The following is a 14,985-nucleotide window of genomic DNA, read 5'->3' as shown; positions in this document are numbered from 1 at the left end:
ATTGGGGGGGGAGGGGGAGGGGGGAGGGGGAGGGGGGGGGTTGTTACTTGACTAACATTTGTCATGTATGGAAATAAAATGATTTACATTTTCCTTGTCAATTATACTTCTGACTGAAGTGAGGAAGTCTATCTGTTTGTGGATAGAGAGACCACTGACCCCCCTGTGGCTGGAGCTTTTTCCATGGGGAGTGGTGTGAAACACTGTGGTGTGTTCCTGTCAACTGAGCATGCTAAAATGAGTAGAGCTGAGACTGACATGCAAAACTGACATTTCTTAAAAATGAATGTTACGGTCAGATAAACTTGGATGTCTCAAATCTGATCTGAAATAAATTCAGGTATGTTTGAGTCCAGTTTGAAAACAAATGAGGGCATCCCTGCTATCCCTGCTTAATTTTGAACATTTCATTTCGTGCAGAATCTGTGAGGCACACAGTCCCAGCAGATCTTTTCTGTTGGAGGTGGGAGTCATCATGATTATGTATAGTGATTGTAAACTATACTTTTTACTCCCAAATTCAACAAAAACCTAGGCACTGGTCTACAGAGAAAAGGGGATATGGTCAGATGCGCCATTCTTTAGCACAAATAACAGTACAGGCCTGAGTGCTTGACCTTGACAGAGAGGGGTCCAGTGGGTCTGTTTCATTGTGGAGGGGCATTTCCCTGGAATGGTTTGGGTCCGCTTGTCCCCTGAGAGGGAAGGGTTACTGCAAATTTGTATAGTTATTCTGAGTAATCACATTTATCTATGATCAAACAGTCAGGTAGTGTTCTTCACAAAATAAGGGCATCTCTTAGACATTTTGCCAACATGCTTTCACTTTAGTGAATGTGTCTTAAGAATCCTTCATACAGAGATTGTTATATTGGTGATTGTTATATTAGCAATCTCACACCCAGTTGGACAGGTATTCAGTTTTATATTTCAAAACTACTGTATTGTACTATATTTTTCCATTTAATATGCAAAAATGTTAGATTTTACTCACAATCCACCGCTCCAATCTAAAGAAAATATAAAAGACTGCTATGAGGCTATCCACAAAAAAGTGCCCTTCAGTTTATGACTTATTGTTGATGGTACATTTTTTTTTAAATGTCATCATGTAAATAAATGTATGGTCTGACTATGTTTCTTTTGTTAATAATTTGCTTTGTATTAATGCAATTTTGCCTTTTAGTTCACTCTTCACTAATTTAATTTTAAGCTCTGTCTTTATTTATATTATGTATTTGCTTTGCACAGTAAAGCAAGTGATACAATGCATTGTATGCAATTATGTGTTATTTAAGAACTGACTTGGACTTGGTCTTTGTTCCAATTTAATGCTGAGTAAATGTGTCTATATATGAATGATTTTCCTTTGTGTATAATTCCTGAAAAAAAAGTGATTTAAACAGCTTTCTACACTGAGTTTTAAATCATTTTTAGATTCATTTTACAGCATAAGTTCACTTTTTTTTTTTTGTTTGAAGCCCAGAGTTGAATTTTCACTATAAATTTAAGAAAAACATAAATCATTAAACAACACGTATGTACAAAATACAAATGTACAAAAAGTACAAGTTACAGTCAAGCATAAATCTGAGGAGAATAAAGATTCCTGAAGTGTAGCCCTGAAAGTGAAGATAATTCAAGGTAAATATCATTTAGTTTTTATTTTCTGTCAAATACAAGAAAAAACTTTTTTGTATTCTTTTCATATTTGGTATAAATTTAGCTTCCTTTGTTTTGTATGAAGGGCTCATATGAGTGTGCCACATCGGATTCAACAAACAAACCTAACTAACTATCCTAAATGAATATGTCTTTTATAATACAGTATGGTACTGTAGGTAGGAAAGATGGCCAATGTGATTAACAAAAACAAGGGATGATTGATTGATTAGACTGATTCATAGTTTTTGGCAAAATGATAAGCATTGTCTTTTTTCTCCTGAACTGTCCACTAAAATACACTTCTGAAAACATTTGAGAAAATAAATAAGCAATGCAGTTGCATAATCTTGATTCATATTTGATCTGCAATGCTTAGTTTGATAGTTTGATCCGAGTTCTGTTTGCCAAGTGAGCTGTGCTGCAAGGCTCTTGTTTACATGACTTGAAAGACATGTTTTGACCATTTATAAATGTTGTTCTGTCGTGAGCCTGGACCCCGTGCCGAGCTCAGACCTCACGTTCCCACGAGCAGTACCCCACGAGGAGGTGTCTCGGAGACGAACTCTTTCCCTTTAAGTACTTTCGAACGTCCTGGAGAACTGGTAAGTTCTTCTTAACTTCCAGCCCAGTCTCGAAGTGAAGTGGTGTGACGCAACGCTGTTATATGATCTCCTGTATTCACTGCATTCCTCTAAAAGACCCTTTCTTTATTAATTCACCCTCTCTCAGATATGATTATAGTCAGATATACTTTATTATAATCAAAAGAATAGAGTTATACAGCTCACAGGTTAAATATCATCTTTCAGTTTGCTAATCACATACATTGCTTTATATTCTTTCAACCGTATACCGGTGCCTTTACGTGATTCACATAAGGTTCATATAACCCCTTTGTTTTTCTAATTCACCTTTCCACCGGATGTTAATATCAAGATACACCTTCAAATATCCATCCTCTTTGACCTTTACCTTATCCTATGACTCCCCCTTCAGGGAGATAAAAGCTACTCCTAGAATATTGTGGGCACAAACACCCCTAAACTTTTTTACTTTATTCCTACCTTATATAGTATCTTACTGAAAAATAAAAGACATAAAAATGAAAGGAAACTTATAACTTTAAATCACCTAACAATGCTACCTTCTACCTTATAAGTAATATAAAATATAATTACCACCCATGCCCTAAATATAGTTGTCTCGTTTTCCGCGGGATTTGATCCCTCCTCCTTGCTGTTGATGAGCTCTTTGAACAGCTGCATTGGTTTGGGAATCTGGGGCAGGATCAGGACCCGGAATTTTGAAAGACGTGACTTTGCTCCAGTCACTGGCTCCAATGCCGCAGATGTCCTTGGAGACAGCCTTCACCTGCACTTCGTACCGCGAGTACCTGTTGTATGGGATGTGCACTGGTGTGTCCGGTAAACTATACTTCTCCTGCCAGTCAGAGGACCTGCTGCTTCTGTAGTGGTACGTGTATTTCCAGCAGTCTTCGAACACGTTCAGGTTCTTGCGTGGGTCCAGCAGGAAGGTGTTCTGTAGCGTGGAGGGACCCCGCGTCCCGTCTGTTAGCCAGGTGCAGTTCATGGCTCCAAGCATGTCGTAAAAGCACTTAAACTCTTTCACCAGCTTTTCTGTAAGATGAGGGATGCGCATGAACACCTCTTCACTATCAGTCCTGTTGCCACAACTCTTGGGCTGAGTCCACACCGCGTACGTCACTCCGTTCCCCATATCCAGACATTCCTAGTAATGCGTAGAATCCTCTGTATGGGACTCCGGGTCGCCAGCCTGCCCAGCTGTTACTGTAATGTGGTATTGAACGCTACATGTACTGCTGTTCAATTTCTCCGGTAGGCTCCAGGTAAAGTTCACGCAGAAGTCGTTGGGGAATTGCAGATACACATCACTAGGCAGAGGGAGCGCGCCACTCCAGCTTGATTATAGTTGTCCTGCGTTGCTCTCTCCTCAACAGCCCGTAGATATCTTGTTAAGCGAAATCCTAAGAGGCTTTTTTAACATCTAAAAGCTCACTCCTTATATATCCTGAAACTTGTATAGAAGTGTACTTATTTTGGTAAGACATTCATCCAGAAATATCCCCATTATACCGAGTGGGAAAACACTAGCCCTTATGCAATTTATTTAATGAGCCTATTCATGACTGTTATCTGCCTCACTGTCATAGTCTCTCCTGGACTCTCTCCATATTTTGACTTCATACAAGCCAGCAGTAAGTGCCTTCCACCATCTCAATACATTCTTCAGGTGCTCTTTCTTGTGTCGCCTTAAGGGATCTACAAAGGACATCCAACTAATAGCCGAGTGTAATTCATCACCCAACTCCTCTACAGTCAGTCCTTTGAATCTATCCGACAAATTGTCAGTGCTATAATCAGGGAGGCCCTTAAAGCCTCTTAATCTTCTTTTGGTATTAACATCCCTCCCTTTTTCCTTATCTTTCCTACATTTTTCCATCTCCTCATACTCTTTTATTTCCCAATCATCCATATTGTCTTCCTCATCTCTTTGCTTTAACCTGGCCTTATGCTCCTCCCCTGTAGGAGCAAGCCCACACTTCTCCACCAAGAATGTTATTATATTTACCGTTTCTTTGAAAGCCAGACCCCCTGGGTCACCAATCACTCGTTCAGCATGTTGAGTCTCCTCCAAGGTCATGCTGGAACACATTCTACGCATGGCCTCAGTCAGACCTCTAGCCTTGCTCTCTAGTACTCTAAATCTAAGTCCTCTGACTTCAGACTCCTCTGCTGACAAGTAGGGCTGCACATTAGCTCTGAACCACATATTTTTCCTCTTACGGGCGTTCTTACTACCACCTCAATGGCGTGTGCAAGGGGTTAACAATGCATTCCTGCCTAACCCATCTTCTGTCAATCTCTCATCAGGCGGGCCTAGGGCCGGGTCCTCGACAATTCCTACTGAAGAAAATGGATCAATTCTAAATAATAGAATCGGTGAACACGCCAAGTTCTCTTAAATAACTTGTTTTAAGAGATTTAAGCAATTTAAGAACAACTCTATTTTCTGTATTAAAATTGCTTGCTTTTTTCTTTTTCAGAAAATGCTTAAAATAACCATATAGAGGTCAAAGGTTTACAGAGAGGATTAGTTTATTTGTATACATTTTTTCCCTGTGAAATGTCAATCAATATAGTCACAGGATATACTGTTTGAAACTCATGGTTCTATCTCATATTCTAAGCCAAGAATCAAGATTAGATACTGAAAGATTTATTTTATGTGCACTAAGTAAGCGATTGCATACATCTCACTAATCTGAAGCAGCTGAGAAACCAACTGTGCAACTAAAATGGAGGGACTGTGTATAAAAATTGATGTAATTCCTACACAGATCAGCCAATATGGATATAAATACCTTCAAGTTAAAGGTGACAGTCTGGAATTGAACCTAATTGTCATTTCAATCCAGTACTGAGTCAAATAAAAACTGGTTCAATACACCATAGGCAAAAATGAGTCTGATAATTTGTGTTAAGGTTACAGAACACATCTGGAAGTATTTTTGACAATTCCTCCATGCAGAATCAATGATATCCTTGGGATATGCCCTCTTCAGTTCAGACCACAGGTTTTTCATGGGATTTAAGTTTGGAGACTGAGATGGCTATTGCAGAACATTGTTGGTTGTTGTTGTTTTTACATAATCATGTGTGGACTTTAACGTATGCTTGGAATCATTGTCCTGCTGGAAAATCTATCCACAACCAAGACTCAGCTTCCAAGCAGAGGCAATCACATTTTCTGCCAAGATGTCCAAGAATGAATTGTGCCATTGACCTTAAATAGTTACCATGAACCACAGGCAGCAAAACATCAATGACACACTGCCACATTTGACAATATGTATGAGGTGCTTCTCCTTGTATGCATTTTCCCCTTAAACATGTCAATGGTGCATATGGACAAAACTTTCTATTTTTGTCTCATCTGAACATAGCACTCTCTTACAGTCATAATTCCAATGAGGTTTGGTAAACTTAAGATGCTTGGTTTTGTTTATTGTGCTCAGTTAGGGCTGTCTTCCTGCCACCCTTCCAAAGAGTTTGCAATTTATGGGTTTTTTAGACTTGGTAGCCCCAAGACACAACCAATCTCTGCAATACCTAAACTGTGATCCTTAAGCCTCCCTCACCATCTTCCTTACCATCTGTGGGGATAATAAACTAATGCAGATGGTTGACAAATGGATTTTCCTTGCTTGTTACCTCATTTTTTTGACTCTAGTGAAACGGAGTGACGGAATTACAAAATACAGCGCCTTTAGACTGAGATTAACTACATTAAAGTAAAATCGTATTGCCAATTTTGTTTGATTTTATATCCATTATTTTTAGGGGTGCCAATAACTTTGGAACCTGTGTTTTCCAGAAAAAAAAATTGATTAGTAAATAAAAAACTTTGAAACATGAGAGTAAATGTATTGAAATAAAAGTATATTGTTTTCCTGTATGTTTGAACATCTCAACAATTATGCATGTTGTTATCCATGTATATATAGCCTTTTTTCTAAATTTTTAGACTGCACATTCATGCTGCAAATCTCCAGTTCCTTCACATCTCAAAGGTGCTCTTTTAGATTGAGGCTATTGGAGTACAATGAACTCATTGTCATTTTCATGGACCAGCTTGAGATGAAGTGGTAACCCATCTGACTCATCAGAACCACCTGTGCGTGTGTATTTTGGGGTGAGTGGGGATTTTTTGGTTTCCTTGCAATCAACTTGTGTATCTCCATTTGGAGTCTATTGCCATCCCCTTTCCACATTGCCCTGCCCCAAAATATTGCACATCCTGATGGTCAATATATCTTCCTCTTTTCTATTTAATTTGGAAATTGCGCTGCAATATTCAGTAGCAGGTTGGTGATTACAACCGCTACACACTGCACTTTATACACACCCAATACCCTAGGTCCACATGTCGCACATCTACAGTCAGGTCCATAAATATTGGGACATCGACACAATGCTCATCTTTTTGGCTCTATACACCTCCACAATGGATTTGAAATGAAACAAACAAGATGTGCTTTAACTGCAGACTTTCATTTGAGGGTATTTACATCCAAATCAGGTGAACGGTGTAGGAATTACAACAGTTTGTATATGTGCCTCCCACTTTTTAAGGGACCAAATTAATGGGACAAACTAACAATCATAAATGAAACTTTCACTTTTTAATACTTGGTTGCAAATCCTTTGCAGTCAATTACAGCCTGAAGTCTGGAACGCATAGACATCACCAGACGCTGGGTTTCATCCCTGGTGATGCTCTGCCAGGCCTCTACTGCAACTGTCTTCAGTTCCTGCTTGTTCTTGGGGCATTTTCCCTTCAGTTTTGTCTTCAGCAAGTGAAATGCATGTTCAATCGGATTCAGGTCAGGTGATTGACTTGGCCATTGCATAACATTCCACTTCTTTGCCTTAAAAAACTCTTTGGTTGCTTTCACAGTATGCTTCGGGTCATTGTCCATCTGCACTGTGAAGCGCCGTCCAATGAGTTCTGATGCATTTGGCTGAATATGAGCAGATAATATTGCCCGAAACACTTCAGAATTCATCCTGCTGCTTTTGTCAGCAGTCACATCATCAATAAATACAAGGGAACCAGTTCCATTGGCAGCCATACATGCCCACGCCATGACACTACCACCACCATGCTTCACTGATGAGGTGGTATGTTTTGGATCATGAGCAGTTCCTTTCCATACTCTTCTCTTCCCATCATTTTGGTACAAGTTGATCTTTGTCTCATCCGTCCATAGGATGTTGTTCCAGAACTGTAAAGGCTTTTTTAGATGTTGTTTGTCAAACTCTAATCTGGTTTTCCTGTTTTTGAGGCTCACCAATGGTTTACATCTTGTGGTGAACCCTCTGTATTCACTCTGGTGAAGTCTTTGCTTGATTGTTGACTTTGACACACATACACCTACCTCCTGGAGAGTGTTCTTGATCTGGCCAACTGTTGTGAAGGTGTTGCTGAGCTCACCGGTCACACTTGAAATGAACTCTAGACCTTTTTTGCTCCTTGTAAATGATATAATGAGGGAATAACACACACCTGGCCATGGAACAGCTGAGCAGCCAATTGTCCCATTAATTTTGGTCCCTTAAAAAGTGGGAGGCACATATAGAAACTGTTGTAATTCCTACATTCCTTTGGATGTAAATACCCTCAAATTAAAGCTGAAAGTCTGCAGTTAAAGCACATCTTGTTCGTTTCATTTCAAATCCATTGTGGTGGTGTATAGAGCCAAAAAGAGGAGAATTGTGTCGATGTCCCAATATTTATGGACCTGACTGTATGTGATTCTTAAGGTACTTGAACTGGCTGGCATTAAAAAAAAAAAAATTTTTTAAAGACAGTTCCAATTATGACTGATTGGGTCAAAGTTAAAATATAACTTGCTAAAATATTTCATATTTGGAAATGTATTGTTATGTGTACATATTGGTGTGTATTGATTATTTTGCCAATGTGACCAGAATTGCAGTGGTGGCACATGCTTGGTTTTGTCACATACGGTAACTGGATTTGATTACATTTTCATTGAAGAATATGCAAGACACATTTACGTATTGCAATTTAGGAAGAAAAATGGGGAAACGTTGATAAAAGTGTTATATTTGCATGATGTAATTGTAGCCTAAAGTGTATGCTGTCGATGCTCCGGCTTCAGAGCATTTATTTGCAACAATCATGGAGAATATAACATTTCACATTAGAGGCATTTCTGATTTTGTACAATTTATGGAGGTGAGCTCGTGGGTATGGGTGATTCTTACTTAAAATTGAATTAATGGAATGGCAAAAATAAACATCCATAGAGAGCATTGACTTTAAAGTTCAGTGATAGAGGCAACTCTGAAATATCAGTTTGACCATGAAATATCGCTCTAGTTTCATCCAGCTTCCTGCAATTCCTGTCGTCACTTCCTGTGTGTGCACAAAAACAGTTTTGCTTGACTCTGGTGGTGAAAGAGAATCAACAGTGCAACTGGAGTCTAAAGGAAAAAGTGTGAATGTATGTCCAATTCAGTAAGGCAGGCGAAAGCTTCCCCGTCAGTAATAGGATAGGATATAACGAAAATAAAGGGCCTGACAAAGCGTGTTTGTGCTTAAGCCTACAACACACAGAGCGACCCAAACTAGCTAGGTAGCTAACATTAGCTACACACTACAAGAACGCGACGAGGAATACAACGAAACGGAGGACCCCTTCCATTAAGCATTATCGCCATCGCCTGCACTCCGAGCCATAGTCGTGTCTTCCTTACGATGGGAAACGCTGCTACAGCAAAGAAAGGCAACGAGCTAGAGAGCGGTGAGTAACAGCTGTAATGTCAAATCGAGTGAGTAGCTATATGCAAGTTATAAGTTAAGTTAACTAGGTATAGACTTAAGTTAACAGTTGGCATTAGTGGTTGGTTAGCAGACAAACGTTTTTTTGTAACGTTAAGGGGCAGGAGAAGGCCATGGTCGTTGAAGGTTGCTAGAGCAGTTTAGGGAAAGCACACGCTCATTCATTCCTGTGGTGTAAACATTCCGTCAACATTTGCCTGCCCCATCCAAAGCTAAACTGGGCATTGAGGCAAATGAAGAAGTAGGCTAGGGGGTGTGTAGCTTAATAGTAAAACCTATTGAAAAGTAACGTTAGCTAGCTAATGTTGGCGAAGTATCTAATAGGAGGCACATATCGGATGCTTTTGATAATTTACCGTCAGCGTTTCGTTTTGCTTGAGACTGCAGTCAACATCTTTGACTGCTAGCTAAGGTTAAACACAAAGTTTATCCTAGCAATAACTTAACCTCGGCATTAACTAGCAAGCTAGCAACCAACAAAGTGATCAACGACGTTAGCGCTAGTTGGTTGACAACGTTAGCTAACGTTAACTGACCAATTCTATAACTTAACAGATCAAACGCTCAGTTGGATGTCACTTGATATCAGGCAAGCTAAGTTAGCGGTCCATATTCCACCGGAAAATGTTAACTATAATACACAACTGAAATTCTACGTACTAGTGCCCAACCCCAACCCACCCTAAGCAGCTAACGTTAACCTTAGACTGTTTGTGATTAAGTTTAATTATCCAGCAAAGTTGGTCAATTTGTTATCCCGCAAGCTGACCTGCCACTTGGATTTGGGACCTGATAGTAGGCCCCCGATCTAATTTGGAAACATTTCCCATCTTTGGCTCACAATCTTGTCGTCCACGAATAACTAAGTTAGCGACCTAGCTGTCTAACGAAGTACACTAACCATTTCTGATTTAATTTGCAAATATCGAGTTCGTATTGTAATTGTGTTGTCCAGGTATCCATTATATGCAGCTGTAAGATAGCATGGTGTATCTAGCGTTCGCTATATATTATGTTAATGTTCGCGAACGTTAACTTTGCATTGACTAATCATTTGACCGTAGACTAATGTTTCGTCGTGGGTTTTTCTTTGCAACTAACGTTAGCTAGCTAATGTCAGCTACTTTGGAAGTGGCACGGTCCAGAAGGCCCGAAACATTCTAACGTTAGCCAGCTAGCGCTAGCTATCTATTTATAGAAATGCATGGCGAATGATTAGTACTAACAGTCAGCAGTAAGTTTAGCGCCAGTTTGCAAACATTGATGGCCCTAGCTAACTTCGCTAGCTGCTTTCGTATGCGTATATAAACACCGAAAACAACCATGTTCTGGTCAGATGCCGATTTATATTTATTCGCATCCTGCTATGACTGACACAAAGCTCAGTGTTGAAGTTATTTTCAGCCAGCTGTAGAAAGGGTTTTGAATTAACTTTAATAATGAACATAATTGTTTGCGTTAGGTTCTGTTGATAAACGCTGATAAAATTTGCACATTAGTTTAACGTATTAATTAAGCATGTTTTGCGGCCACAACACAATATTCAGCAGATCCGTTAATGTGCACATTAACCTGATTTGGGAAAGCGCATTAAGTTAATGTTTATGTTATCCACTATAGAATAAAGTATTATCTCCTTCCATCAAAGCTCGGTGCGTTGGAGGGTTGCGTTAGGTCGGGGAGTTGTCATTTATTGCGGTTTGAGGATATTCTTGAATTTTGGTATTTTGGATATAGTCAGAAGGTAGTAACAGTATAAAAGTAATATGTCACAGCGGAATCACTCGGTCTTGATAGTGTAACTATAATGTAACTTCTGTTGTCGTTTACTCGCAAAGCAAACCTATACAGTATCTGCAGAGTTCGTTTTGCAATGTGCACTTCTAATTGCTGGAGATAAATTATTCCCTCACAACAAAATCAGAGGCGAGGGCCCAGCTGCTTCAGAATTTTGTGCCAAATTCTGCTCTTAATGATTTAATTAGCGAAATAATGTCTTGATCAGACAAGTATATATACACCAGCTACCGCTGCAGACTATCCTAAAGATTAAGATAACTTAACCGTAAACTTGGGATCTTGCGTGTTTGTGCTTAAGACACTGTTGTCCCAGCCACAAGCCAGTCTAAATTGTGAATATAGCCTTGTAAATTAGTCACAGTTAAGCTATATTTTAAGCAACAATAGGATATGTATTCCTTAAAATCGCTCAAGATGATGCAAGATAAATTAATAAGTATTTTATGCTGCTAACCAAATGCAATACATGCATACATTTTCATTCTCAAGTCATTTGTTTATTGAAAAACAATATAACAATTTAATTAAATAGATTCTTCTAGTGTCTGACTTTACATTACAGAATGTGTTAGTCCTACAGTGCTGTAGTATCTGTAGATTTTTGTGTGTGTCCTTTAAAATGGCTGATGATTTAGGCCTTGGAACCGGGAGTTTGAACATTTTATCCGAGCGTCAACTTACTTAAAGGTACAATAGGTACGATTTTTGTGTTAAAACATTGTTACAAGACCATTGTAAATCCCTTCCCATCATTGAAAAGGGCTCACTGACATGTTGACTCACCCTCTGCCTGTGTTTATAGTCTTTAAATTCAGGTTTCAAAATATAAAGTTTTATATTCATATAATAAATACATTATATAAATATAAATACATATGTACCGACACATTGTATAACTGCAAGTTCAAGCTCATTGGTTGAAAAATGGTTCTAATTGCCACAGCCAATGGTGTTTCTACATCAGCGCGTTCACAGAGAAGGGGGTGGGATAAACAGTGTTGTGTTTTGAAGGTGTGTGTTGCTGCTATTCATCTCTTGACCGTTAGAAGTCTGACATTATCTATTGTGCCTTTAATATTTAGGTAACCAACCAGCAAATGTCAATTCTAATCATACGTTAAACAAGTGTTCATTGACAAAGTTACGCAACCTATGGAACAATTGGTTTGTAATTTGTACTGTTCGCTATGCACTGTCGCTTTGTCTTCTCGTGGGCCATTCAGCTCCCTCCTCCCCTCCACTGGCTTTCGGTAGCCTACTGGCTAGTCCCTTTTGACCACTGCAATGCTACATTGGAGTATGATTCTAACCATACATATAATAAACCAGTACAACATGCGACAGCTTTCACTTAATCTTTTTGATGCTCTAGTGTAGGCTCAAGCAACTTACAAGTCGATACTGCATGGAGTTTATGATTGGATTGCTTACAAAAGCACAACATTTTGAACAGATATAGACTCTTAACTTGCTTCTCAATATGCCCCGGATTGATGCATTGAAATAAGCACAATGCTTTCAAATTCACACAATGCTCAGGGAGGCTTGCCCCCGGACTCCCTTAGATTTTCCATTCTAAAACTCACCCAACACACAGTTATACTGGAAGGGGTGTGACTCATTTCTATTTACAGTAATGCTCACTTTCTTTGCATCAGTGAGAACAAAGATAATTAATAATGTATAGTACAGGGCATGAAGAGGTTTATGCCTTTTCACTTTGTTGTCTGGTCAGTCAGTAGCTATGATATTTGTTTCCCTTAGATATTAGATATTTGTATTTTCATCTCTAAGAAGTGTGCCTCATATTATATTGTTTGTTGATTGGCTTCAGAAACAAATGATCGGTTAACCAAAACTGAGTTGTGAACGTTTACAAAAAAATACTAGCCGATAAACTACAATTTATTTCTGAAGCGAAGTAAAATCATTGGACCAGTCGACTTTACTGTAGTTTGTAGAGAAATGTTTCCTTTTATGTCTTCACCAGTGGTCCAAAAGTGTGTTGAGTTGACACTATACCAAATTACCAAATTACAGGTTTGAGGTGCAGAAAACCTTTCTGAGATTGAAGATGCAAATTCAATAGGGTAATTTTGTGAGAAAAATCAAGCAGGTGCGCACAAGATAATTATTATTTAACAATTTGTTTTTAATTATAATTATTTCGGACTGCATCAACAAACCTCTAAAATCACAACATGCGCTGTTTTGAAAAGTTGATAAACGCGACTGACCATGGCGTCTTTTCGTAGTGTTCTAGTAAGAAAATGCAGACTCTTCATAACACTATATGTTTTGTCTTTTAGCTAACCAACTATATTTCGAGCAAGCAACTCATTTGGCTATGGAACTAACTAAGAAATGATAGTGTACCACAAACGATGCAACTGCAACTTAGTTTGAGACAAATAAAGGTTTAGCTAAACACGCATGATTCTACACATAAAGAGATAAAAGGAACGTGTAGCTATCCAAATTGCACTCCAGACAAGCGATCACTGAAACTCTGTATACTATTGCTTATTATCAAAGCAAAGAATACATATCTAGTTATAAAACGATACCAGTTCGTTGCATGTAGCAACAAGCAAATTAGCTATTAGTTAGCTCGCCGAATTCACAAATATCCAAAACGCTTGGGCAACTATGCTCGCAACGCTCGCAACGCTCCCTACTATGTTCTAATAAGAAAATGCAGACTCTTCATAAAAGTGCTGCATAACACTATATGTTTTGTCTTTTAGCTAACCAACTATATTTCGAGGAAGCAACTCATTTGGCTATGGAACTAACTAAGAAATGATAGTGTACCACAAACGATGCAACTGCAACTTAGTTTGAGACAAATAAAGGTTTAGCTAAACACGCATGATTCTACACATAAAGAGATAAAAGGAACGTGTAGCTATCCAAATTGCACTCCAGACAAGCGATCACTGAAACTCTGTATACTATTGCTTATTATCAAAGCAAAGAATACATATCTAGTTATAAAACGATACCAGTTCGTTGCATGTAGCAACAAGCAAATTAGCTATTAGTTAGCTCGCCGAATTCACAAATATCCAAAACGCTTGGGCAACTATGCTCGCAACGCTCCCTACTATGTTCATATTACCTCAGATGGATATTTGTAAATTTGTGGCTAAACTATGGCTAATTTGCTTGTTGCTACCGATAGCGAACTGATATTGTTTTATAACTAGATATGTAGTCTTCGTTTGGATAATAACCAATAGTATACAGAGTTTCAGTGAACAATCAGAAGCCCCCACGCCATTTGGCTGTGGCAATTAGAACCAATTTTCAACCAATGAGCTTGAATTATTGTACAGCTGTGCTTTGTTTTGGTACAGAGTGGCAGCCTGTCAACTGTATATTTTGAAACCAGAATATAAAGACTATAAACACAGGCAGAGGGTGAGTCAACATGTCAGTGAGCCTTTTTCAACGATAGGAAGGCCTTTACAATGGTCTTGTAAGAATGTTTTAACACAAAACATTGTTACAACACACATCTTACCTATTGTCCCTTTAAGAGCCAATATCTCTAGAAAGACAAACCCAATGAGGTCAATCTTTTGGATGTTCTTCATTGTAATTGGAGTGGTCAACTCCCACACCTCTGCTTGATTTTTCATGGAATGACCCAGTTACTTCTTAATTGCTCATGTTGTCTTCTTGAAGATTTCACTTGCATGGTTGGTTTATTGTTAACTGACTTTGACGGCACTGGCCAGGTTATTGGCACCTTTAGCCATTGATGGCCTAATAAAAAAATAAAAAACATTTTTTTTACATTATCCATGTACAATTGTGTGCTCAATTAGGTTATGATTGCCTACATTCTGGCATGACCATGGGCATATGGAAAAAGGGAACCTTAAAAATGGAACTCTGCTATTTATAGGACGTGGTGTAATTGTACCAGCAGAGAGCAGTATTACCTTTGATAAACCTGTATACTTGTTGTTAGTGTGCCTGCAAATGTTTTTACACCTCTGCTTCTTAATTATCAGTCATATGTACATTGTCACAAATGAGCAAAATATATTGTGGTAATATACATGCAAACCTAAATAGCAGTTACATGACTGTAATTTAGCA

This window comes from Conger conger, chromosome 4, assembly GCF_963514075.1.
Source record: "Conger conger chromosome 4, fConCon1.1, whole genome shotgun sequence".
NCBI classification, from domain to species: Eukaryota; Metazoa; Chordata; class Actinopteri; order Anguilliformes; family Congridae; genus Conger; species Conger conger.
The sequence above is the reverse complement of the archived record's forward strand: the minus strand, read 5'-3'. Positions refer to the sequence as shown.